The following is a 26,631-nucleotide window of genomic DNA, read 5'->3' as shown; positions in this document are numbered from 1 at the left end:
ACTTCTATCTCCTTATCACTTCAGAGCCCCCACCTCGTAAGTGAGAGACCTAGGTTCGATTCCTGGCAGGGTGAAATGTTGGACAAGTTTCCTTACTCCACACGCCTTTGTTTACCTAGCAGTAAGTAGGAACCCGGTTGTTAGTCGATTGGCAGATCGCTTTCCTGGGAGTGATATTTCCTTAAAAAAAATAATAAATTGGTCACTTCATTCCACGATTGTTTGTGGGACACTGCTTCACAATTGACTGCCGCATTTCACCCACAAAATATACAGTCATTCCATTTTACAGTATATTCTGTGAAGTGCTTTGAGGCGTCTTGAAGACATGGTAAGGTGCTATATTAAATGCAAGCATTATTATTATTATTATTATTAATATTATTATTATCTCCTCCTACTCTGCTCGGCTATTTGGCTAACTGAGGCTTGCTGTCATTCCTGCCTTATCTGAACTTCCATCGGTGACTGAGCTTCCAATTCTACACTCCTAACTTCTGGAACTCTCTCCCTCGCCCCCACCATTATCTGTCTTCAAGTCCCACCTTAAAACCTACCTCTTTGACGTGCTTATGTTCACCCCCTTCTCCCCTCACACCTCCCCTCCTTTTTTTCTGTAAAGTATAGTGAATGTGCAATTATTAATAAGAAAAGAAATGCCTTTGATGTACCTTTCTTAAACCTATGCATTCATTATGTTAAAATATTTGTTGTCATGATGGCATTTCATATGGTGTCTATAACATCAAAATGTTTCAAAGCAATTTACAGATTGCCATTCTGTAAAGCATAGAAACTGTGTATTTGGTAGGTGAAAAGAATAGCCAATTTGTGTACAACAATATCCCACAAACAGTAAGAAAGTGAATGATCATTTTTTTAATATGTAGGGGATTGATAGCCAGAACTAAATATTTATCCAAATACAGGGATGATTTATGTGTTTGTATCCTCACGTTCTTCCACTCCTCCATTCCTTTGAGCGTTTTACTCTTCAGGTTCCAATAATACTTTTCTGCAAAATGGAATGCTTCACGTTGAAAGTTAAATGGCATCGGCTTCTAGTCTGACCATTTCTCGAGTCTATGAATGTCATCCAATGTTCTCTTGGCAATCCTGCTAATTTAGTACCACCAGTAAACTTGGACATCACTCAGTTATGATGACCAAGGCATTGATGTACGTTGTAAAAAGCAGTGAAGCGATAAGTCAGGGGACTCCTTTCAATACGTTCTCTCCACAGTGTAGAATTCTCTGTTAGTGATCTTATTACAAATTTACTTTTTCTCAAAGTCATTTTCAGTGTCTAGTCAGTGAGCTCTGTAACAAAGTTAATTAATGTTATTACACAGATTAATTTTATCTTTGCTGCTCAAAGATCACTCCTGGTTCAGCTATTGTCACAGAGCTGTCTGTCTCTCATTGTTGCACTAACAAGTATTATTGCTCTTATTATTGTCAGAAAAACGACTGCAAACATAACTTTGAAATGATAAATGTTTTACTGTTACATTCTGTTTGTCCCGCAACTCCCAGAACAGCACTTTGGTTTAACAGCACCTGAGTTCAATTCCAGGCAGGGCAAAACCTTGGGCAAGTTTCCTTACTCCACACGCGTAATAATAATTCCTCCAAAAAAAAACAATAATAAAATTGGTCATTTTCAATCCATGACTGTTTGTGGGACATTGCTGTGCACAATTGGCTGCCGCGTTCACCCACAAATATACAGTCAATTCACTTTACAGTATATTCTGTGAAGCTCTTTGGGACGTCCTCCCGATGTGAAAAGCGCTATATCAAATGCAATGATTATTATTATTATTAATACAATGAGTTTAACACTGATCTATAACAGTCTGCTTTCAGACAGTGCAGTTCTTCATATATGAACTATAAATGATCTTAGTGCTGAGTTGATAGTCAGAAATTTATACCAAGTGAAGACCCTTCTAAATTATTTTCTTCCCAGAGAAAGACGACACGCTCAATCCTGTTATGGAAACACACTGTGATTTAACCTATTTTACCAGTAATGATTGTGAAATAATTAGTTGCTGAAGAACATGATCAATAGTTTTGTGAAGCAACTGATCATTGACTCTTCCTGTCCATGATAATTATCACAGTAATGGCTTTTGTTTTCAATAGGGGGAAGGCTAAAATAAAATAAAATGTGTCTAATGACCCTAAACCTTTAGTGGCTAACCTTGCTGTATTTTTTGTAAATATATTCTGTATATAAAGCAGAAAACTATTAAAATTTTGAAGTCTGGGATGGATAGATTTTTGTTAGGTAAGGGTATCAAGGGATATGGGACAAAGGCGTGTCAATTAGAGTTGAGGTGCAGATCAGCCATGAGTTAATAGAATGGTGGAACAAGCTCGAGGGGCTGAATGGCCTCTTCCTGTTCCTATGATCATATGGTCCTACATAATCAGAACACCAAAGGGCCCTGGGACATTTAGTAGTGATTTAGTCTGAATTGCTATAATCTGTCCAGCGCCTTGGGACGTCCTCCCGACATGAAAGGCACTATACAAATGTAATCTTGTTGTTGTTGTTGTTGATTAGTGTGAGGTGGAGACTGATGGATTTGGGTGTCACTTTCTCTAACTCAATAAATTACCTTTTACTGAAAACAACACCTGTCTCTGACTCCACATATTACAGCCACAACAGGATTTGAGATTCTGTCAAAGCAGCCTATTTCTGTTTCACTCTGTTCCTTTCGTTCATCCTGACGAAATCCCAAGCTCTTTTGACTCTAACCTCCAATACTCTCTTTCAGTCCTTTTCTCTCTCTCTTTTTGTGTCTAACTTTCAATCTCTCATTATGTCTATTTTCCATTTATATATATTTTTACTCTAACCCCACAATGCACAAACGTATAGTTACTTACAAAAAAAATACGTGCACATATCCGAGAAATTACTAAGCAACCATGTTCCTAGAATAAGATAAACTGAGATCCTTGCTGCCTTTTCAAGTGGAGGTTAAAAATCCCACAGTTATAATAAAAAGAGAAGGAAGTTTCTCCTGGTGTACCTGGCCAACAATCCCTCAGATACAATTTACTTCATGGCTGTTTGTGGGTTATTTATGTGTGCAAATTGGTTACTATGTTTGCCTACAAAATGTACAATCAAAATACTTTACAGCATAACCTATGAAGCCCTTTGAGACATTCTCCTGGTGTGAAAGGTGTTGTATCAAATGCAAGGATTATTATTAGTAATATTTCCCAATCCAGTGTTTTATTTGTGTCTGGATTTAGCTTTATGAACAAAGATGGTATTCATTGTCTGACCCAGAGCCAGTGTCAAAAGTGGGTTAGGGCCCTAGTTCATTTTCTTACCAGTATATGGGCACCATTTTGAGATAAAGAATCCCAACATATCAATGAAAATGTGATTTAGTCTGGAAACTATTACCAGAGGTAATAATCCCTTCAAAAAATAAAACTAAAATAATAATAATAATTTGGTCACTCAATTTGTTTGTGGGACATTGTTGTACGCATTTGATTGCCAGGTTTAGCCCACAAAATATACAATCAATTCACTTTACAGTAAATTGTTTTATGAAGCGCATTGTGGTGCCTCAACGACGTGATACGATGCTATATCAAATGCAAGGATTATTATTATTAATATAACCATATAACCATAGAACTGAGCTTTGTTGCTTGAATCTTCTCATTTAGTCTCTGCTAGGGTCATTTAATTGCCCTTAATGCAAGAATCATTCCCCTGCATACCATTAGCATCATTCATGTTTAAATTAGGGATTTACATCTCATGTGTCTGGGTTGCACTAAAATGAGAATTCAATATTTGCCAGGGATATTAAAGGCATTGCTTTGGTAGAAATGTTTTTTTTGCTTCCGTGCATGCCTGTAGTTTGGTAATTTAAAGTTAATTAAAAATTATCCAAGCTACTATAAGTTTCTCCACACTCTCAGGAGTATGGTATAAATTAGCTTTGAAGATGACAGCGCATTTGTGGAAGAATGTCACAGGTTCCACCCACAGGGAAAAAAACACGGCAACCATTGCATAGTGTATTAAATCGCCTTTGGTTTAAGGCTGTCTGCAGTCTCTGTAAGTATTGCATTGGAATATCTTTATTTCTATTCATGCTCAATCTTTTATGTCATAAATAAACCCAACTGCAATAAAAACAGAAATTGCCAAAAATCCATAGCACCTCAAACAGCATCTGAAAGAGAAAGAGAAATTGGAACAGATGTTGCCTCATTCTGTGAAATTTTGATGTGATTTCAGATTATTTGGAAATCACAGTTTGTTTTAAAATACTCATCTGTAACATTGTTTTCGCCCTTGTTAGGGTGGCAAACAGTCACATGGGTGAAACATTATGAAAGTTTTCTTAATCCACATGCCTCTATTTACCTAGCAGTAAGTAGGAACTTGGTTGTTAGTCGATTGGTGGATCGCTTTCCGGGAGTAATAATCCCTTAAAATAAACATTTTTTTAAAATAATAATTTGGTCACTAAATCCAAGACTGCTTGTGAGACACAGCTGTGTGCAATTGGCTGTCACATTTCGTCCACAAAATGTACATTCAATAGACTTTACAGTATATTCTGTGAAGCACGCAGGGCGAAACCTTGGGCAAGTTTCCTTACTCCACACGCCTAATAATAATCCCTCCAAAAACCCAAAACAATAATAAATTGGTCATTTTCAATCTACGACTGTTTGTGGGACATTGCTGTGCGCAATTGGCTGCCGCGTTCGCCCACAAATATACAGTCAATTCACTTTACAGTATATTCTGTGAAGCGCTTTGGGACGTCCTCCCGACGTGAAAAGCGCTATATCAAATGCAAGGATTATTATTATTATTATTATTGAGACATCTTAATGACGTGATAAGGCACTATGTATTGAGTCCTACTTAACTTACTGGCAACAATACATCTCAGCAAATGATTTTTCTTCCCACCCCTTCCTGGTCAATTGCAGGGTACCACAAGGCTCTACCCTTGATCTCCTTCTTTTCCTTAATTTACATGCTCCCGCTCAGCGATGTCATTCGCAGACCTAAGATCAAATTCCACATGTATGCTGATGACACTGAAATCTACTTTTCCTCCTCCAGCTGCGAATGCCAGTCCACTGATGTCCTGTCAGCTTGTTTGATGGTCATCAAGGCCTGGACAAGTGCAAATTTCTGCAGCTGACTGTCGGCAAGATGGAAGCCATACTCTTCGGCTCCTGTCAACATCTTCTCTCCTGCGGGTCTGAAGTCTTCAACCTCCTTGGGCTCTCCATCAGACTCATCAAACCTGTGTACAACTTAGACGTTTCATTTTCCACCACACATCCCTTATCTGACCAGGACCGCTTTTTCTCCACCTCCATCACATTGCCAGCCTCTATCCGTATCTCATAACCAAAGCAGCCAAACCTCTTGTCCACACCTTCATCACTTCCCAGCTGGACTAATCCAATGTTGTCCTCGCTGGTCTCCCCAGCTTCATCATACACAAAATTCAACTAATTCAAAACTCCACTGCCTATATTCTCACCCGCATAAAACTCTATACCCCCATCATACCAGTCCTTGCCAGGCTCCACTGGCTCCCAATCACTGAATGGATCGATTACAAGATCCTCTAAATTGTTTTCAAATTCCGTCATACCCTCACACCTCCCTACCTATCCAATTTGCTTACCCCACACTCCACCACCCGCTGAATCCACTCGGCTGGTTCCAGCCTCCTGTTTGTCCCTCTTTCCTTTTGCTCCACCATCGGTGGCCATGCCTCCAGCCAATATGCCCTGAAACGCTCTCCCTTAATCCCTCCACCTTGCACCCTCCCTCCCCAATTTCAAATCCTGCCTAAAGATCTTCCTTTTTGATCGTGCTCACGGTCACCTCCCTCTCCCCCTGGCTCGGGGTCAGACATCGCTACTGTGAAGCACTCTGGGACACTACCCTGAATGAAGGGTGCTAATATAAATGTAAGTTGTTGTTTTTGTATGTCAAATGCAAGGATTATTATTATTATTAAAACAAGAACAGAAGGAGGTCATTCTGTCCATCAAGCCTTTTCCATGTATTCATTAGATCTTGGGAGATCTTTTAATTCCAATGTCCTATCTTTTAGCCATACCCAGTGATATGTGTGCCTAGTCTATCTTAAACATCTAGCTTGATTCTGCCTCTCCAGCTTCCTGGGACAGAGCATTGCACGTTTTCACAACCCACTGTGTGAAGAAATGCTTCCTGATGGGTTGCAGCTTGATTTTGAGGCTATGTCCTCTTGCAATGGATCACACCATCAAGAGGAACAATCATGCACTCTGTAACCTGCCAATTCCTTGCATTATTTTAAATACCTCAATCAAATCACCCCTTAATCTCCTCTGCCCTTAACCCCAATATTCCCTGCCTCTCATCATAACCAAGCCCCTTTGGCCCATGTATGAGTCCAATGAACCATCAAGGGATACCCTTCAACCCTAAGGCTTATTTAGGAATAAAAGTAAATTTGAGATGTTTAATGATACTGGTCAAAAATTACTGGTCAAAAGTGTGATAGCTATGAATTACTGGTGTAAAATGTGATAATTATGAAATCAAATCTTCTATGAAACATTGCATTTTCATCCCATTGATTTAGAAAAGATGGTGACACTGAAGACTCATTCACATGTGATTTAAGAGCTGATTTATATCATAAATAAACAAATACATAACTCACACATGTGATATAGAGACTTTCAGATGAGATGTCAAACCATGTTCTTGTCTGCCTGTTTGGGTGGACATTAAAGATCCCATGGCACAAGTCAAAAACGGAAGGGAATTTTTCATGATGCACTGGCCAACAATTCCCAAATAAAATTGGTCATTTACTCCACTCCATTCCGCTGGTTGCAGAATATTGCTGTGCGCAAAGTGCCTGCTACATTTCACCCACAAAATACACAGTTAAAACACTTAACAGTTTATCCTATGATGTGCTTTGAGATGTCTCGATGAACAGCAATGTTGCCTATCGCCCATTCAAATTATGGTGTAAATTGCCCTCCTTCCCAACTCCTTCCTGATAATGTCAACATGAATATTACTGACATTTAGAAAAAAATTGGTCCGCTGAGTGTCTGACACACATGGAAAAACATCACACGCAGAGGATAGGTCCCCTCGTCACTGCAATCCATCATGGTATAGACGTGAACATTTTTTGATAAACAGCGCACATAATCTTCTGAAAACTATTAGATGTAAATTTATTTAAATCAGATTTTTCCCCAAACAGAATTCTAAACAGTTAGCCTCATAATTTAAACACAATTATCCCTTTGCTTCCAACCTCATGCTAATCAACTAATATGCAAATGCAAATTTATATTACCAATAAAATAAAGAAAATAAACTTGCCTAGCATTTGGTTTTTGAATGAGGAAATCTGATTAACACTTTGTACGAACAATCTACAGAGAGGTTCATTTAAAATATTTGATCGAAGCCAGCTGTTTTCCAAAGGGAAAAGATGTGAACGAATATCGCTCACATTCCTATTTTACGCTTTTCGAAAATTATAACTTCTATTTTGATGAATTATATCTTATTCCACAGCATTCTAAGAGTACTAGTTAAAGTAGTTACCATGGGATATTGCCCTAATTCATATAATAATCCTTGCATTTGATGTAGCATCTTTCCTGTCAGGAAGATGTCTCAAAGTGCATCATAGGATTTACCATAAAGTCTAATCACTGTATTTGTGTGGACGAACATAGCAGTCAATTTGTACACAGCAATGTCTCACAAGCATTGGGAGAAACTCACTTCACTTTTTGAGTCATGGCATGGGATCTTCAACATCCACCAACACAGCAAAGGACGTTCAGATTAATATCTCAACCAAAGTACAATACCGCCAACAACGCAGCACACCCCTAACACTGCAATGAACTGTCGGCCTAGACTGTGAGTTCAAAGTCTTGATCGATCCCATGACCTTCCGACGCATAGACGCAAGTACTACTAATTGAGCCATGCTGAGACCCAGTTCAGATTGAGGTTTGGACAGTATCCATTGAATAAGCTCAGAATTAGGTCCCTGCTCAAAAGTGACCCCTTCTGAGCAGAAATATAAGTTGGTGGCACAACAACTTTTCCAGGTGGGTTTTTATATAATATAATAACAAAGTAATAATAATCATTGTATTTGATAATAGTGACTTATCATGTCATTGAGACGTCTCAAAGTACTTTGCAGAATATACTGTAAAAATAATTGACTATATTTTGTGGGCGAAACCCGGCAGCCAATTATGCACAGCAGTATCGTACAATCAGTCGTGGATTGAGTGACCAAATGTTTTTTATTACAATAATAATTGTACACTATTCTAAAGTCGGGGAGTATTTCCAAATATTTGTTTTTTGAGGCACTTTGACAATTTGATAATAATACTAACCTTTACATTTGATAGAATGGCTTTTACATCGGGAGACTGTTTCAAAGGATTCATAATATAACAATAACAATCCTTTCATTTGGTATAACATCTTATCACCTTAGAATGACTTCTCAAAGCACTTCACAGGGTTTACTGTGAAGTGGAGGGGCTGTGTATTTACAGGCAAATGCGGCAGCATAATTGCACACAGCAATATCCCACAGACAGCCAAGAAACAAATGAACAATTTTATTTGGAGGATTGTTGGCCAGGACATGGAGAAACTCACCTGCTCTGAACTCTCTACCCCCATCACACCAGTCCGTGCCAGGATTCACTAGCTCCCTATCAAAGAATGGATCAACTTCAAGATCCTCACACTCATCTAAAAATCCTTTTACGCCCTGGCACCTCTCCTCCTCTTCAATCTGCTTACTTCCCACTCCACAATCCGTTCCCTCTGTTCGGCTGGCTTCGGTCTCTTGGTTATTTCTTGTCCCTTCCGCTCAACCATTATCATCTTGCCTCCTCCTTTGCCTTCTTCAGCTCATGCCTGAAGACCTTCCTCTTCAATCATGTTTATGGTCACCTCTTCCCTACCCCAGCTATTCAGGCTCTGCCACTGTTACATGCTCCAAGATGATACCCTACGTGTCAAGGGCTCTGTATAAATGCAAGTAGCTTTTGTTGTTTTCACACAGTGAGTTGTTTGGATCTGGAATGCATTGTCTGAAAGGATGGTGGAAGCCGATTCGATAACAACTTTTAAGAAAGAAGTAGATAATTATTTGGGGAGGACAAGTTTGCAGGGCTATGGGGAGAGAGCGGGGGAGTAAGATTGATTTGGATAGCTCTTTTCTATGGGCCGAATGGCCTCCTTCTGTGCTGCATAATTCTATGATTGTTGGGTATACAGATTTTTAGTCGTGCAATCCTCCGGTCTCCAACAAGCTGGAAATGGACAGGGATCCACATGTGGGTTTCCTTTGGAATTGGCTTTAAGCTCCTAGCATTCAGATTTGATGCTGAAATGATGGTGTGACAGACTTTGGGTACAGCCATTTGGAGAAACCTGCTAATACCGCCTCTGCTGAACATTTAAGTCACTCCTCAGGGACTTTGGGCTGTACCTGAGAGTGTGTGTGCATTGGGGGGAGGGAGGGAGGAGAAGTGATAGAGCCTATAGGGTCAGAGAGAACAAAGGAAGCCTGTGAGTAGTTTGCGCTATTGTTGGGAAGGCGGTGGGAAGCGTGAGTAAGAACGAAACATAGAGCAAGTGTAGGATAATGACATGAACCTAAGTGCTTGACTCTCCCTGCTCGGGGATTTGGTGGTCGCTGAACTTGTATTAATTAACTATTTATTTGTAAACCAAGTCTGTTTCAGTCCACCCAGTACGCTTACAATATTTTAATATAATGTAATTAAATCCAGTATTAATTTCAAAACAACTTGCTGTTATAATACTATGAATTCTCTTTGAATTGAATATTTATCAGTGACTGTCATGCAAATGACATTCTGGGTACATGTTGTCTGTGATGTGTGTACACTGTGTGCGGGCATCTCACTAACACTGTGTATTGCATGAGGTGTATCAGGACCATATTCTGGAAAACAATTTGATAGTTTCAAACAAAGAGCAAAAAAATGGTCAAGCAGGAGATTAAAGGGTGAAGCGGATAACAAGTATGAATAATTTATTTCAGAGAAAAGAATCAGCAAATGAATCTTAAACAGTCACTTGTGTGAAAGCTATAAAACCTCAGTGAAATGACCAAGCCATGGCTGAACGCTCAGGATTTATGAGGTGTCAAGTGGAGCATGTACAAAAATTATTTCTTGTTTCTCCGCTGAAGGGCCATTCATTTTCCTTAACAACCCACCTTTTGCCAATGAAAAGAAACATTACATCCAATTTAAAATGCGCTCACTTATGTGTTTTAAATGACTAGTTATTGGCAAGTGTTTTTGCAGTCATTTAACATCATGACATATTCATTACATTTTCCAGGTATATAAAAAAAACACAACCAGATTACACCAGTTTGTCTACATATCCGACCTATTTTTTACTTAATATCTCAGGTTTTAAAAAGCACTTTGTTATTTTCTACGATTGCCTCTTTTGTTTTATTTAAGATTCAAATCACTCTGTAGCTTTCTTCCAGTATAGCAATCGCAACTTAACATTCACAAGGACAATGAAAGTTCGGCTGTGGCATCTCACCACGTACCGAGGAGATCATTGATGCATTGGTAGAAAATGGTGAGGTAGCTGTTTTTTGCACTTCGAAACTTAATGTGTGTCGATTCGTCCATGTTTCAATGCACAAATGTACAAATGTCAAGCTTTGCATTAAGCTGGCTGCTCCAGCTGTGAGAAGACTAGGCACTGAGAGGATGTTCCACTGCATGTTTTTTCTGGAATCACAGCAGAAGTGGCTGTAGGTCATCACTGAAAGGCCTTCAGATGGCATTAACAAGTTGTACCAAATTGTGTCTAGGACCACCATACGCTATGTCTCACTCTCATTCACAGTTCCTACCTGGCTTAGGCACTCACCCTGCCATAATCTCTCAGTCACTTAACTGCAATGCCTTCTCCCAACATCAGCCCCAGCGTGGCCTTGTGGCTGGGTCACAGGCTTCCTTTATTATTTTATATGTTACAATAAGAGATTTTATCAACTCCTATCACCAGTTTTAAGACTTAGCAGAAATGTACTATTCACGGAAAGGATCCAACTTGGGGATAGGGATTAAGTATCAAAGCCCTGTATTCAAGTGACAAATTGTTCATAAAAGTCTAACAGCAAGATAGAGAAGATGATGTTTGTCTCTGGTGCAACACTTTAATAGCTGTTAAAGCCAACTGTTTGACTCATGTAAACAAAACTATGACTCAGACGGATAATTGAGCAATCAGTTGCGCTTTCTCATGACATTATGGCACCTACACTTTAATCAATTTGCTGGAGTGACACAAATTAAGAGATTTATTTACTCACCAAATAAAATCAGACATTCACTTTATAGCCGTTTGTATGTTGTATGCAAATTGGCTGTCGTGATTATTTACAAATATACAGTTACTGCACTATATAGCACATCTGTGAAGCTCTTTGAGATAATAATAATAATCCTCGCATTTGATATAGCGCCTTATCACATCTTTGAGACATCTCAAAAGGCTTCACAGAATATGCTGTAAAGTGGAATTCATTGTATATTTTGTGGGTGAAATACATATCATCCTGGAGGCAAAGGGCAACCCCAGGCTCCTGTTCCCCACCACTCCTTCGCCCTCCCCGACACGCCTCGCAGATTCTTTCCTCTGACTAACTGCGAGAAAATGCTGGATTTCCTCTAGTCCAAAATCAAGGGAATCCGCTCAGCTGCCACTGCCCTCCCAACTTGCATCCCCTCCCTAGACCCTGCCCACACTCCGACCACTACCCATCCCTCCTTCCACACCTTTGAACCTGTCAACCCCTTCTCTGTCTTTACCATCATATCTGCCATGAAGTCCACCACCTCCTCCCTGAACCCCATCCCCACCCCTCTCCTTAAATCCCAGCTCCACCTCCTTGCCCCACTACTCGCCGACATCATCAATCTCTCTCTGTCAGCTGGCACTGTTCCTACCACCCTCAAAATAGCCACTATCACCCCACTTTGAAGAAACCTTCCTTTGACCTATCACAGCTATCCAGGTCCTTGAGAGGGCCATTGCCTCCCAGCTTCGCTCTTTCCTCTCCTCCCACTCCCTCTATGAACCCTCCAATTGGGTTTCCATGCTGCCCAAACAGCCCTGGTCAAGTGCGATCAGTGCTCCCTCTGCTTCCTCGTCCGTACCTCTCTGACCTGCTGACTCTCTAGCAACCTGCCTGATCCCTCCGTTCAGCGGGCTCCGGCCTTCTCCATGTCTCCAGCCCGACCCACCCTACCATCAGTGGCCGGGCTTTCAGCCTTTCTGCCCCCACACTCTGGAATTCCATCCCACAGGCCCTTCGCCTCGCTTCCTCCCTTGTCTCCTTCAAGGCCGGTCTCAAGACCCTTCTCTTCAATCGTGCCATCAGTCGCCTTCCCACCTCACTGCCTTCCCTCACCCCTACCCCACCCCTCCCCCGCACTCAGGTCCCGACCCTTGACTGTCCAACACTTTGGGACGTCCTCCCAACGTGAAAAGAGCTCTCTAAATTTAATTTTGCTGTTGTGTTGTCGGTTATTTCTGTCGTGGAGCTTATGGAAAAATGGTTTTAAATAAATGAAGGGTTGCCTTGAATTAATAAAATGCCAGTGCATGCTTGATGGGCAGAATGGTCCACTTCAGCTTGTATGGTCCCTGTAAAAGCTCTCTCATTGCCTGGGTACTTTGTATGAAACAAGCAGCTATTTATCTCTTCTGAAGATCCATAAACGAACTGTTGGTATTCTTCTAATGAAATGCGATGGTAGATAGATTACTGGTATGTAATGTATGTAGTATCCTTCTTCAATCTGACGAATAATGCTGTATTGCAGTCATGCATTGGTTTATTTGGAACTCAGTAAATCAATTTGATACATTATGCATTTCATCTTTGGGGAAAGATATACATTGATATGTATTATTTTATAAGATAGTGAAAGACTTTCCAGAGCTCTCTTTGAAAGATGTTCACTGTCTGTCATTTTATTTCTTATTATGTACTCTATTAAGCAATTTAGCTGGCAGCATGAGTCCATCCCATTTCCATCTTTTAAGTCTCTAATTCAGAAGCAGGTAAAACTGCTATGAGTTCAATAATTATCCGTCTCCTAGATGTTCCAATTACAGTTCCTTATCAATGCTAATTTCCTGTATGAGGGAGGAGTTCTGTAGCTCAGTGGTTAGAGCACCATCTCATAAGTGAGAGATCTGGATTTGAGTCCCAGCGGGGCGAAACGTTGGGTAATTTTCTTACTCCATACTCCTCTGTTTACCTAGCAATAAGTTGTTAGTTGATTAGTGGATCGTTTTTCTAGGGGTAATAATCCCTTCAAAAAAATAATAATTTAGTCACTCAATCTACGACTGTTTGTGAGACAATGATGTGGAAATGGCTGCTGCATTTCGCCCACAAAAAAATAAACAGTCAATTCACTTTACAGTATATTCTGTGAAACATTTTGAGATATCTCAAAGATGTGATAAGGAATCAAATGTAAGGATTATTACTATTATTATTTCATTTCTTCAGAGTTGAATGCATTTGTTTTCTTCTTATGGGATAAGCATGGACCTGGGATAGAATTCCTTTAATTAAATATGCCATGATCATAGCTCACTTCAACTGTCAGCCTGTCTTAGCTGGTAATGCTCTCACCTCTGAGCCAACAGATGGTGGATTCAAGCCTACTTCTTGGGCCTTTGACCTTGTTGTAATGATCAAATAGCATGAGGTGTACTACTCCCTGTGAAGATACTCTGGACAGAATAGCAATCAAAACTAACAGTTGGAAACTAGTTCATTAACTTCAGGGGCCTTATGTTTATGACTGAGTTGGAGTGAATGCAAGATAGCAAAACAATGCAAGATTATAAATCCTAGTCATCAAATTTATGGTTGCCTTATCACTTGGTGGTGGTAGGCGGGGGGGGAGGGAATCCAATGTTTCATTCTGGATTCTATGTGATAAATCATTAATTTGCTCCCAAGCAGCCCAGAGCCCAGGATCTGATGATTACTGGGCCGTGGATATCATGAATTCTGCTTCCTCCTCAATGGAACAACCTCAGAAAGTGAATGTTCAACAAAGGTAATGGGTGGGAAGTACCTCTAAGGTAACACTCACAATCATACTCATGGAATATGCTCTCTCACCCTGGAGGAACGCATCCTGGTTACCTATTTCTGGAATGTATTAGGAGCAGGTTGGCAAGAGCCAAGGCTTGGGTACCCCAGAGTGTGTGTTTGGCACATCGCTTTCCAGGGATAATAGTTTGTGTGTCAGCCTGGCGCAGTGATAGCACTGAGTCAGAAGATTGTGGGTTCAAGTTCCACTTCTGAACTTGGAGTCAAATAGTCTAAGCTGACGCTCCAATGCAGTGCTGGGATAGTGTAACATTGTTGGAGGTACTGTCCTCTTGAGATGGATGTTAAAGATCCCAAGGCAGTATTCATAAAGAGGAGGGATTTTCTCCAGATATCCTAGTCAACAATCCCCCAACAATCCGTAACTGCTTGTGGAATATCATTGTGCGTAACCGGCCGCCACATTCCTCCCACAAAACACACAGTCAATCCCATTTACAGTATATCCTGTGAAGTGCTTTGAGACATCTCAATGGCGTGATAAGGTGCTGTATCAAATGCGAGGATTATTATTATAATGGGGCACTGACACATAAAAATTAATGCTAGTGAGAACTATGTAAAAACGATTTTTATTTGCCCAATTACCAAACCAAATGAGTAGAATAATAACTAATTTTAGTCATATGTTGTTACCTGCTGTATGCTGGCTCCTCATCTACAATTGCGTTGCGGGCTTTGACTTCACAATACTTTTGTGCTCAGCTCATTAGTGCAGAAAGAGATTTCTAATTTTGTAGCTAATGATAAGGGTGATGATGCCCTCGATGTTATTTAAGATGCATTAATCGGAAAGTGTGTGGGAGGAATGTGCTTGTCCAATAAAACACAAGTAAAGTAGAGAGACTGGAGCATGAAATTAAATTTTAGTTGTTTAAGGTACATTATAGAAATAATATGGAGCATCTGGCCTTTGATAACACTTTGTCAGGTATTGCTCGATAATTGAAATTATTGATAGTGACTGTATTATCTTAACTTGCTAGCATATTTATCAACCATCAGGCCTGCAATTCTGCCTAGACTTCGACTCCTCTACAGCCATGTAAATCTTAATAATAATAATAATTGCATTTGGTATAGCACCTATCAGGACATTGAGATGTCTTAAGTGCTTCACAGGCTACACAGTAAAGTGGTGTGATTTTGTGCAATTTGTGGGGAAACATATAATAATAATAATAATCTTTGCATTTGATATAGCGCTTTTCACGTCGGAAGGACGTCCCAAAGCGCTTCACAGAACACACTGTAAAGTGAATTGACTGTATATTTGTGGGCGAACATAGCAGCCAATATGCACAAAGTGATGTCCCACAAACAGCCACAGATTGAGTAACCAATTTTATTTAGGGATTATTGGCCAAGGCATCAGGAGATACTCCCTTCTCTTTTCAAATCGTGCCATGGGATCTTTAACAGCCATCTCAAAAGGCGATGCGACCTGGTTTAAAGTTTCATTCGAAGGACGGCACCTCTGACAATGCAACATACTCCCAGTGCTGCATTAGAGTGTCAGTTTAGATTAATTGATTCTAAGTCCCAAAGTGGAGCTTGAACCCACAACCTTCTGTTTTAGAGGCAAGAGTGCTACCACTGCGCCTGACTGACATAACACTGTCAGTGCTGTATTAGATATAATACAATCCTTCAGGGTGAAAAGGTTAGACATATTGCACATTCAGCAAAACCATTATAAAAGTGACAGCTGTAACACAAGCATAGCACTTTATTATAGGCATAAAAGGGATAAAACAAGAAAAGCAGTTGAACAGCATCAGCATAATCATTATGACAGTAGCTTGCAACTAATGATTATTATATGCTCAATATGCTGACAGCTACAAAAGCAATTAACTATACCACTCTTGTGAACATAAATGGAAAGCAATAAAATGAGAGCACCTAAAAAGTAAAGGTCCTTAGATATATCTCGAATGAACATTGGGAATTGATAAACTGTATTAACTCTATTCATAGTGCCTGGACAATGTAGCAGAACTATGAACGGTTCCATTATTGTCCCAATCATTTTGTTCACTTACAAATACTTGCCTACAACACTTTGCAGTAAATCCCATGATGTGCTTTGAGATGTCCTCCCGATGTGACAAGGCGTTGCATCAAATATAAAGGATATTACAAATCAGGAGGACATCCTGGCACCTTTAACGTCCCTCCCGACATGAAAGGTGCTATACAAATGGAATTTGTTGTGACTATTGTCTAGAATTAGAGGGTTTTTATCACAGGTGTATTGCTGCAAGAGAGGGCACTTTGAAATCCTTAACGCTTAACATTGCTAAAGCTTGTATTGACTGGATATCTCCCGAGATGACAGATGTGGATGGCACAGTGGGGCTCTCTATCATGCTGCAACTCTCCCCTTCATTGTGTTGCTGTTTCCAGAAGAAACATTGAGACCGCGTACCTCACAGGCCTCCTCCATTGCACGTGGTGCGATGGTTGTAAGGGCTTATCCTTTGCATTTCAGGAAATGCTGCAATAGCAGGCGAAGTTGTTCCATGCTAATCTTCCTGGAGAAGCACAGTATTGTTCGCTTTGTGAATGTGATATTTTCACAACAGATTTGATGCAATACTCCGCTAAGTGGACTGTTTTCTGAACCTGTAGTCAGTGTTTGAATCTGCTTCACAGGGGGCCCTTGAGTAACTTTAAATCCTTTCAGCTGACAGGAATTTGCAATATTTCCTTTTTACATAACATAAGAAGATAAGAAATACTAGATGAAAAAAGACCATCTAGTTTCCCTTCCACCTTCCTGGCGGTCGCTTGCGCATATGTCCCAAACTACCTATGAATTCCAAAATATTCCAAAATGTTATTTCCTAAAAGAAAACTATCTAATCTGTGTTTGAAAGAATCAACACTTCCTGTTAAACCATCTCCCGAGGGAGCCTGTTCCACAGGTTCACTATTCGCTCACTGAAATAGTGTTTGAATTTACCCTTGTTCAATCGCAGGCCACGTCCTCTGGTTCTACTATTCTGGACAAATTGAAATAGCCCGTCATGATCTATATTGTTTAGCCCCTTTAGAATCTTAAAGACAGCAATCATGTCACCTCTCTTTTCCAGTGTGAACATGCCCAATTTACTTAATCGCTCCTCATAGTCCAGTCCCTCCATTCCCTCAATCATTTTAATTGCCCTCCTCTGTATGTTCTCGATTTCTCCAATATCTTTTTTGTACTGCGGCAACCAGAATTGTACACAATACTCTAAGTATGGTCTCACCAATGATTTATACAGTGGCAGGATTACCCCACTATTTCGTCTTGCTCTTGATCTTTTGATACTTCCCAGCATCTGGTTTGCTTTACTCACTGAGAAGAGAATTCTTGGGAGAGCTTCAATTTGTTGTCAATCAGGACCTCCAGCTCCTTTTTATTTCCCATACATATTATTTTCCTTCCGTTCAAATAATAGTTCCTTCCAGGATTTTTTGTCCCCATGTGAAGTACTTTATATTTCTCCACATAGACGTTCATCTGCCACCGATCTGCTCAAGTATGTTCAAATCCTCCTGTAACCTATCTCGTTCAGCTTCGCAATCTACCACCTTCGTTATCTGAAGTTTTTGAAACGATTTGCAGTTTCTTTTCTGAGTTTTTTAATGTTACTGCTAATATCGTGTTTGTTTAATACCCTATTTTTGGGAGGGGGGAACATTATTGTTCTTTTATATTTTAACAATAGTTAAAATGCTTATTTAATTTTAATTGGCATTGCACCTAAATAACAGGCAGGAAACCTCAGAGAAAGAGTGTTAATAATCCCTCCAAAACAAAAAAACAATAATAAAATTGGTCATTTTCAATCCACGACTGCTTGTGCGACACTGCTGAGTGCAATTGGCTGCCACGTTTCGCCCACAAATATACAGTGAATACACTTTACAGTCTATTCTGTGAAGCACTCTGAGACGTCTAGAAGATGTGAAAAGCGCTATATCAAATGCAAGGACTATTATTATTAATATTAGATGACTTGAAATGGAAAACTAGGACTGATAAGAACAATGAATGGGAAGTACAAGACTATTTGAATATATTTATTAATTCGCCTTCATTTCACAGCGGGCTAAATAAATGTTTTTAACAGTGACACTGTTTATCCAACTAAATAAATACAAACACCATAGAAAATTCTGCCTATTATTGATTTTCGCAGGTCCAGTGCCACGCACTGTAACAAATGATTGTGTATCTTGGACAGTTAATCAACTTTGTTTCTGTTAAATTTGGTGATAACTAAGAAAAGTCAAGACACCTTTGTAAATAACTACACTGCAATCTATTAGCAGCACAAGCTTTTGTTCAGTGGAGAACAGACTGAATCACTAAGGGATTTACGAAATCCTATCAATATGCAGGTGGGTAAATCACATTAGAATACCGAATAATTCCATTTGTTCCTGGATGGAAGATTGCGGAATTACATATCAACTCATGGGATTTGGATGTGAAAGTTTTATACCCTTAAAAGGAAAGGGAAGCAGCTGTTGGAGCAAATTAGAAAAGAAAAGAAAAAAGTCATACATTTCAGGGTCCAATTAAGGATTTTAAATTTCATGCAAAACATAAATAAATTGCAACCCAAGTTTCTCGGGGAAAAGAAAACTCAAGGAAAGTCTCTGAAAGTCTGTCAGCACAAATGTCAGATTCTAAGTGAAAGGAAATTGTTTGGGTGATAAGCATTTTAATCTTTGTAAAACCAGGTGTACACTAATAACACCAATAAACAGATGTTTTGGCTCAAGTAGCTGAAGAGGAACCCAGCCAGGATTTAAATGCCTCTAGCCTTTCTATCACTTTCTTTTGTTTTACCAGTTTTACTGGCTTATTAAAAAATAAGGCTCCATAAACAACAACAGGAAACATTTGCAGGACTATGGGGTAAGAGCAGGGGAATGGGAATAGTTGGATAGCTTTTTCAAAGAGCCAGCCCAGGCACAATGGGCCGAATGGTCTCCTGCTCTGCTGTAAGATTCTACGATACTATAACATCCCAGGGAATAGAGAAAGGTGAGTTCAGACGGAATGAGAATTGCACTTCCCTGGTTCATGTAACAACCCATTCCTTTGACAGACAGACAGACAGGCAGACAATCATTGCATTTGATTTAGCACATTCCAGTCAGGAGATTGTTTGAAAACGCTTCACAAGATTCACTGTAGCAATTGTTTATCTGTAGGCGAACATAAGAGTCAATTTGTGCAAAGCAATGTCCTACACACTAATTCAGTGAACAAAAATTAGTTGTAAATGTGTGAAATTTTATAAAAGGGACAATGAAGGGAATTTCTATTGGGGTCCTGTCCCACCAGGCCCCACATACATATGGCTATTCAGTTGCTGCTATGAATTACAATATTAATTTGCCTTTATAGTTGCTGGTTGTTTTGATCGACCTTTATGCATGCAAATTGTCCACACTTTGCAGAAAACTCAGTGAAACGGTTTGAGATGTTTTGACATAAAAGTTGCTCTATCAAAAACAAAGGTTATTATTAACTATTGATTGACATTGACCACATTTTGATTCATAATTATCACGAGTGCTCATATCACAACCTAGTAATTTTATCCTCATATTGGCTCTCATATATTTCCCACTTGTTAATTTAATCCTTGCATTTGATATAGCGCTTTTCACGTCGGGAGGACGTCCCAAAGCGCTTCACAGAATATACTGTAAAGTGAATTGACTGTATATTTGTGGGCGAACGCGGCAGCCAATTGCGCACAGCAATGTCCCACATACAGTCGTAGATTGAAAATGACCAATTTATTATTGTTTTTGGTTTTGGAGGGATTATTATTAGGCGTGTGGAGTAAGGAAACTTGCCCAAGGTTTCGCCCTGCCTGGAATTGAACTCAGGTCTCTCGCTTGCAAAGCGAGTGCTCTAACCACTGAGCTACAGGACTCCGTTGTTAACTATCACTTCCACATGTTTATTAAACTGCAACACACATGGCTTCCAGGAAGAGAGGTTCATGTTCCTGTTCCATAATGCACACTGTGGTTCTGTTGCCCATAGCATGCAGCACATGCTGTTCACTGCTGGGTTTCACTAAAAGAGTAAAAGCTGTTGATGTATATCTTTTTCTGTTTTAATAATAATCCTTGCATTTGACATAGAGTCTTATCGCATCTTCGAGATGTCTCAAAGCACTTCACAGAATATGTTGTAACATGAATTGACTGTGTATTTCATGGGCGAAATGCAGCAGCCAATTATGCACAGCAGTGTCTCACAAACAGTTGTGGATTGAGTCACCACATTTTTTTTTGAAGGATTGTAAACCCCAGTTAGTGATTCGCCAATTGACAAACAACCAAGTTCCTACTTACTACTAGGTAAACAGGTATGCGTGTGGCATAAGGAAACTTGGCCAAGGTTTCACCTTGCCCTTCAAATTCAAGATCTTCATCCTCACCTACAAGGCCATTCACGGCCTTGCTCCCTCCTACCTCTCCGACCTACTATCCCCCTACTTACCTGCCCGTACCCTCCGTTCCTCTGGCTCCAGTCTGCTCCACATCCCCCGCCCCAACTGCCCTACCATCGGTGGCCGGGTCTTCAGCCTCTCAGCCCCTAGGCTCTGGAAGTCCATCCCCCGGTGCCTTCGCCTTGCTTCCTCCCTTTCCTCCTTCAAGGCCGGTCTCAAGACCTTTCTCTTCGACCGTACCTTCAGCTCCCCTCTCGACTCTCTACCCCCTCCACGCTCCCTCCCTTCCCTCCCCTCACCCTGACCATTTCCCCCCTGCTTGGGTCCTGACCCAACTGTCCAGCACCTTGGGACGTCCTCCCGACGTGAAAGGCGCTCTATAAATGAAATCTTGTTGTTGTTGTTGTTGTTGAATCGAACCCAGGTCCTCTTGCTTAAGAGGTGAGTACTTTAACTAATACACTACAGGACTCCACAAATATAATAATAATGATTGTTGCATTTCAGATAACATCCTTTCACATTGGGAGAATATCTCAAGTTGCTTCACAGGACAACAACAAGATTCCATTTATAGAGTGCCTTTCACGTCGGGAGGACGTAAACAAGGCCCTCGGTTTACCTAGTAGTAAGTAGGAACTTGGTTGTTTGTCAATTGGCAAATCACTAACTGGGGTTTTTATCCATATTATTGAGGGCCAGACTGATACTTTAAGGCTTTTATTTAAAGCTTTTTTATGCACATTAGGTATGCAGGATGCATTTTGAATATGTTCTGAGTGCTACTTTTACTGAAGAACAAAATGTGCAAGCTGTTTCTAAAATGAGTCCAGCATCCTGGTAAGCCCTCCCTGAAAATGTATTCCAGTCATTAATTATTCTCTGGGTAACAAAATACATAAGGTGAAAGAATGTGTCAGAAGACTGTGTTCTGTCCCCTTTAGGTCTCAGTTAGGCTTGATATATGGTAAGAAACATCCTTTTTTCAGCTGATTTTTAAGGATTCTGCATCCAATGAGGTTTTATAATCTCTCTTATACTTTAGGTATATTGGCTGAAACACCTTGAAATATCCTCCTGACTATAGTGAAAAAGCACTATATTAAATGCTAGAATTATTATTATTATAAAGATATTTCTGATCACAGCCTTAAAATTGTTACCACAATCCAAGAGGTCATTTTTACAAGTCTATAAAAATGCCATGAACATCTTAAACTGTGTTTCAAGATGTTATGCCTTTAAAATGACTTGCTAAGGGGCAAGTTTACAATAATTTTCAAGTTAATAATTTCATGAAATTTTGATAAGCACTAATTTTGTAAAAGAGTCAGTCAAATGGAATAAGATGAAGCAAAAGTCACAAAAGTTAATTTGTTAATTGCAAATGTTAATTTGGCTTTCACCATAAATTAACTTGTAGGTCATTTCCTTTCAGTGTAAAAATCAATTAAAACATTTCTTCTCTGTCTCCAAGAAATTGCCTGAGATATAAGAAAACTATTTTTAGACCCAGTACCTCTGTTGACACAGAAGGAAAGGATTAATAGACTCATAAATGTTGCACACAAATTGCACAATGACTGAAAACTGGGTATATCACACATTATCTGTGTTTACGAGAAAGGATGTTGTAGCGCAGCTGACAGCTAGAATGGTTTTGTGTTTCTGAACTAAGTGTGGAGGATGCATCCAAACAGCAACAACTTTATGCCGCCCCTCTGGTCATGACTGCGCACAGGATTGGAAGTCTGGTCACACCTTTTCAATGCTGCAGAGGATTGATCCTGTCTCAGAGCAGCCTATCCTCATTAAGTCCAGTGGTTTAATTGTGTGGACTGGAGCAAATCCCAGAGCAGGACATAGGTTTGTCCACAGCTTGCCAAACAATAGTATTCCAACAATGGTCCCAAACAAATTATTTACAGCACGGATGTTGCCAACAATCTTCTATATGAATAAAGAAGTGTCTGTCCGTCTGTCCGTCTGTCTGTCTATGTATTTGACACCCAATAACCGATTAACGTAGAGACATGATTTATACCTCATCAGAAAGGTCTTGCATCTGGCATGGGCATATATTTTGGAGGGGATCTCATATCATTGATGAGCTATATTGAAACAAGCTTTAATTAAGCCCTAACATAAGAGGTTTGCATCATATGCATCATAATCTGTAACTACGTAGCGGTAGAGGAAAGCATACACTGTTCGCTCCCTGTCATGCTGGTCAAATAACACTATGAATCTGTGGATAACTAAATAATTTTGTCGACATCTCAAGCCTAAACTTATGTTGGCCCTGATATGGATAAGGGATATGTGTTTATTCAGCCTGGCAGCCAGGTGTGTCAGCCTGGCTCAGGGGTAGAACCTATAAGTTAGAAAGTTGTGGATTCAAGCCCCAAGTCAGGACTTGAACTCACATAGTCTAAGTTGACACTCCAATGTAATGCTAGGGGTGTGTTGCATTGTCAAAGGTGCCAGCTTTTGAAGAGATGTTAAACTGAGGTCCGGTCTGCATGTTCAGATGCACGTTAAAGATCCCATAGCACTATTTCAAAGGTGAGGGAAGTTTTTCCCGGTGTCTTGGCTAACAATTTCTGAAATCCCTTTGTCAATCAGTTCATGACTGCTTGTGGGACATTGCTGTGCACAAATTTGCTGCTGTGGTCACCCACAAATTTACAGTAACTCCAGTTCAGAGTAAACCCTGTGAAGCACTTTGGGACATCCTTCTAATGTGAAAAGTGTTATGCCAAATGTAAGGATTATGATCATTCAACAAGTGAATAAAATAATAATAATAATCTTTGCATTTGATATAGCGCTGTATCAAGTCATTGAGACATCTCAAAGAGCTTTACAAGATACAACAACAACAACTTGCACTTATATAGCGTCCTCCTTGCAGGGTAGCATCTCAGGGCGCTTAACAGTGGCAGAGCCTGACTCTGTACATTGTAAAGTGGAGTGACTGTATATTTTGTAGGTGAAATGCATACAGCCGGGTCCCACAAACAGTTGTAGATTGAGTGACCAAATTATTTATTTATTTATTTTTGGAAGGGATAATTACCTCTAGAAAAGATAAGCAGCATCCAACTGCAGCAACTAAAACAAAGACTTGAATGTGTTTGGTTGAAAGAGTTTTTATAGTAATGTAATTACAAATTCAATGAATGCTGTACACATAATGGTCAATCTTTCTTGAAATGAATGATTGACTTGCATTTCTCTGCATCAATGCCTGATTTCTGTCATTTCTCCATCTGTCTAAGCATTTACTTTATGGTCAGTTTTTAAGGTTTGATTTTTTTTCTCTGACAATTACAGAGGGACTCATAATCATACACTCTGTGTTTAGCATTTTTTAATGAAAGTAATATATATTTTTGGTAGAACCAATCTAATATATCTAAGTGACAGCTGCTAAGCAACAGGGAAATATAAGATAGAGTGAAATGTGCCATACTAGTTCATTAGATGCTGTAGTGAACTTAAAAATGTCTGATTCAAAGGTGCTCATAATGCAGCCAAACGAGAAACAATTTTCTTGTTCATGAAAATTCCTTTTCTTTGGGAGTTTCAGCACGGAGCCCTGGTTAATGGAGGAGTTGGACACTGAGCAAGCGAAAAGGGGAGGGGGAGTTGACCATAGGTATCATCGAAGAGGTAGATCTTAGAGTTGGGATTGAAACTGTGTTAGCTGAGCAAAGGAGACAGGCAGCGGAGTGGGGTACAAGCAGGTCGATTAGCATCGGGCCGTTGACTACACGAGTCAGTTTGCCCAATGTCCTGTACACCTCTCAAAATGAAAACATAATCAGATTAGTTTCTGAAGATTTGAGCGCTGAAATATTTTTGACACGAGAAAGTTCCAAAGCATCGAAAACTGGTCTGACTGCAATTCGAAAGAATCGCGATGAACCATGAAACCAGAGAAACCTATTACATTATAAAAAGGCAATTTAATCCATTGTATTATGTAAGTGTTTGCTCCTCCAATGAAGCCTGGATATCAATCTATCCTTATTCCCTACCAAAACCCTTGAGTCCGCTCCTTGTTGGCAAATGATTCAATTAAGAGGTACTTTGATGGGTAAACATGTACATGGGCACATATGTAAATTACCAAATTCCCTTTTAAATCCCCCACTCAATCCTGTTCTAAAACCTACCCTTAGCAAATCATTTTATATTTTGCTAATCTTCTGGGAGAGAGAGAAAAATAAATCTTCCTAACTTCCTCTACATCCTCTGTTTAAACCATATCAAACCCTATGAATTTCATTCTGTCTTTTCACTCTCACTTTTTTTCCTGAAAGTCTCCCAAGAATTCAGGACTTTGAGCTCGCAGACTAGGCTGACACATAAATACAGCTGAGAAGTTATGAAGAGATAGTGTGATGCTATGGTGGGAGTTCAGTAGGGTGCATAAGATCAAATGGGCTGAAGTGATTTCTTTATGCCACATGACTCGATGGATGACTTTCCAGTGCAATGGTGTGGGGAGCTCTGTAATGTTGGAGGTGCTAAACTTCGGAGGTTTCTGCTTGGACTTAGGCGTTAAAGATCCCATGACAATATCCGAAGAGACGGGAGTCCTGGCCAACATTCCACCAGATAACATTGGTCATTTACTCCATGGCTGTTTGTGGGACATTACTGTACACAACTGTCTGCTGTGTTTGCACAAAAAATACAGTCATATCACTTGATAGCATGTTCCGTGACACGCTTTGAGACGTCCTTCCAATGTGAAAGGTGTTATATTAAATGTAAAGATTGTCATTATCATTTTACTAAATGTAAGGGATATTAATGGCATCATGCTTTGCCACTGTTATGTGTTTGGAGACGCTACCCCACGTGAAAGGCGCTATACAAATGTAATCTTGTTGTTGTTGTTGTTGTTGTTGCTATATAAATGCAAGCTGTTGTTGTTGGTTGTTATTATAGTGACCATATCATGGAGATACAGTGATCTACCTTCCAAGAGCACTTCTGTAAGTTAGCCAGATTTTCTGCATAATGCTGATCAGACAATATCCTTGAAATTCTGAAATCTGTATGCGCGTCTTACTAGCTTTGAATTGTCTCCTATGATTTATGTCACTTCTCACAGGTGCACAGGAAACATAAAGTTTTGTGGGACAGATGTATATTTTTTCATTTCATCTGCTCAGTTCAGAGACAGATGTATCAAAATATGGCTCATGCACAGAATTTTTATTCAGACCCATTGAAATGCCTCTCCATTGAATCACTTGCCAACTGGAGCCCTGACGAGGGCCAAATGCACATTCAATGCTGTTATCGAAACCCAGCACATTTATTCAGTGCTTCTCCAAACAAGGCCTTATCACCAATTAGCATCCTAAACAAGCAACACAAATATACATCTGTTACACCGCTGGAACAGCCAAAAATATTGGTCAGCATTCTGCTCTTCTGATATTAACACTTTCAATGCCATTTCACTTCAGCACATGCAAAACGTTGACCCTACCAATACTTTCGTTAGGGTCTAAAATGCAAGTTGTTGTTTGTTACAATTAACGCAGTACACAAAGTTTAGCATTACCGTTCAATTTTGCAAAAGTAATTTTCCATTCCTGTTTCAATTACTGCTTTCCATGCACTTTTTCTCCCAAAGAGAAATGGACGATTTGTGACAAGTTGACTAGAATTTACTGGCTGATATGAGTTTGCGAAGGAAAGCAATTTAATTCTAATTTATTGTATATTACAACAGAGCTTACAAAAAATGTTTTTAAACCACCCCCGTCTTGTCTGCTAATAAGTAAAAAAAGCATTACTTGGTGTATACTAACAACAGTGCTTTATGCCATGAATGTCTC

Source organism: Callorhinchus milii, unplaced genomic scaffold (assembly GCF_018977255.1).
Source record: "Callorhinchus milii isolate IMCB2004 unplaced genomic scaffold, IMCB_Cmil_1.0 Scaffold3, whole genome shotgun sequence".
Classification (NCBI taxonomy): domain Eukaryota; kingdom Metazoa; phylum Chordata; class Chondrichthyes; order Chimaeriformes; family Callorhinchidae; genus Callorhinchus; species Callorhinchus milii.
This window is presented reverse-complemented; position numbering follows the sequence as displayed.